Genomic DNA, 2,585 nt, shown 5'->3' on the forward strand with positions numbered 1-2,585 from the left:
ACCCCTTACCTGGAAATCGGATAGTACACACCTTCCTTTGAAAACTTTGAGCAATTAGTTTATAGAATTTAAAACTATTTATAGTTCTGTTATTTGACTCTGAAATTTATACTAGCGGTACAACCCGGCTTCGCGCATGTTACATGTCCGCGTGTGTACCTATGTTGTATAACAACTACTGTTTCATTAAATGTATTTTTCTTTTTCTTCTTTTTTTTTATGTCACTCGTTGAAGATTCAGATTTCTAACGGTGAAATAATTTTAGAAATCGGTTCATCAGTTTGTATGTGAAACCACTATAAACATGCATACAAAAGCATGCAAATATCTCTCTCTCTCTCTCCTTAGTTTACACAAAGTTTCTACCACATTCTCGGTAAATGAAACGTTGCGAAGTCGTAGTTCTTAAGACTGGCAATTCATAATTACGCAAAAGTTTGCAAGAATGGAACAAAGTTGACACTCGAGTTCAAAAGTTTGCGTTTATATTAAAATTACGTACGTATACGTAACGTTTTATCATTACGTATGAACTGTAACGTTTTTGAAATATAATATTATGTAATGAAAACTAACGCAATTTTTAAACTAACACTACTGTTATAATTTCAATATAAATACGATAATAATTCTGTCTGCCGCTTCATTAAGCTTAAAAGACTAAATTGATTTGGTTGAAATGTGGTACCAAGATAGCTTGAAACCTGAGAAAGGATATAGGAGGAATTTTAAACCGGAAATCTCACGGAAATGGTAACAATGCGTATCTTTTCACTAGTGCTTGCGGAAAGCTAGTTTTCTATAGTTTTGATTTGAGGAATCTATTTTAGATCGCACTGGAATTTCTTAAATCTGAATAAAAGACCCCTCCTATTTATGAACGGACATTGACATTATATTGATAATATGTCAATACAAAAATACCACAATAGCTACTGCCCAATATTATTACATTTGCCTGTTATAGAAAGGAAAACCTCACTTTTATCAAACGTCTAAAAAACAATGTCAAATAGAGATATCAAAGCGTTCTTAATAAGGTACCATGTCATTCTCAGTCCTTTAATTATATTCCAGCGTATATGGCTACGTTCGTGGGAGTGTGGTACTTTACTTTTGAGTAAGCTGCTGCTACAAGCTGGGCCCAATTCGTGCCGAAGCGTGCTCGACTCCCACATGAAACTTCAACACGAACACGATCATATATTATTTAGTGACGGATATAAAATCTATTGAAACAGAAAACCCATCCCTCACATTCAATGAATCGTGAGTAATAAATTAAAAATTCTTTCCGATACCTTTACTTGCGAACAATTGTTGAATCGTTGATGATAGATTGAGTCAGCGGTTTTAGTGAATTTATTTTTATTTAAATAAAAGCCTTCTATTTTAATATTGTGTAGATATGCTTAAATACAATGTTGTTTTATTTATGACTAGCGGTCCGCCTCTGCTCCGCCCGTGGTACATATATAGCCTATAGCCTTCCTCAATAAATGGGCTATCTAACATTGAAATAATTTTTCACATCGGACCAGTAGTTCCTGAGATTAGTGCGTTCAAATAAATAAACAAACAATCATCTCTTCAGCTTTATAATATTATTATTATTATAGATGTCTATATGTAAAGATTTAATGCTATATTAGAAAATTTAAAAGTTGAAGTCTGAAATAAAATGAATGAAAATTACTTTACACCATTATATTATCAAGGAACAGAGGGTATACTAAAATGTCCAGAGGTCAGTCTTATCGCTATGAGCGATCTCTCTCAGACAACACGGAAGACAGGATAGAAAGTAACATAAAATTATAATTAACTAAGGTCAAATAATAAAATATACTAACTATGTATATCATAAAACTACGCAGAGGTTGCTAGGTTGCTTGTTTTAACATGTTCATATCAGGAATTACTGGACCGATTTCAAGAAATTCTTTTACCGTAGGACGTAAAAAAAATTAAAAATCATACAAAAGCATATACAGCTGTTATTTAAATATTAATTAATAACTGTTCGTCCCGGTTTCACCCGTGATACATATATAGTCTATGTCACTCAATGTAATTGTAGCTTTCAAATGGTAAAAGAATTTTTGAAATCGGTCCAGCCGTTCACACTTGATAGCGTGACCAAGGGAAATGGGGATTCATTTTATATATCTAGATTTCCAAATCTATTAATATAGTTTCTTAAATCATTGCCTTCGCTATCTCGATCTTATAATATCCTTACAATATCAATTTCGTTAATGAATAACCTATCTTGAAATATGTATTAGACGTCTCCAAAATTGCCACCTTTTACTTATAAAGTACCCTTAATTAAATCGATGGTTTTCACGAGAACCAATTATGATCTTATCGGCTAATCACAGGTTTCAATCTGATTAGGCCGTTTGAAAACTCTTTAGATGTGTTATCTTTATGGGGATATTTGAAGTGTGTAAAAGTTGTATAGAAGTGAGAAATTATGTAAAAACTGTGCGGAGTTGGATTGACAATTTAGTTACTAAGAAAGCATTGCACTACAGATAACTTATTTATATCTAGACAGATAAATAAATTTACTATGGAT

Source organism: Zerene cesonia, chromosome 25, assembly GCF_012273895.1.
Source record: "Zerene cesonia ecotype Mississippi chromosome 25, Zerene_cesonia_1.1, whole genome shotgun sequence".
NCBI classification, from domain to species: Eukaryota; Metazoa; Arthropoda; class Insecta; order Lepidoptera; family Pieridae; genus Zerene; species Zerene cesonia.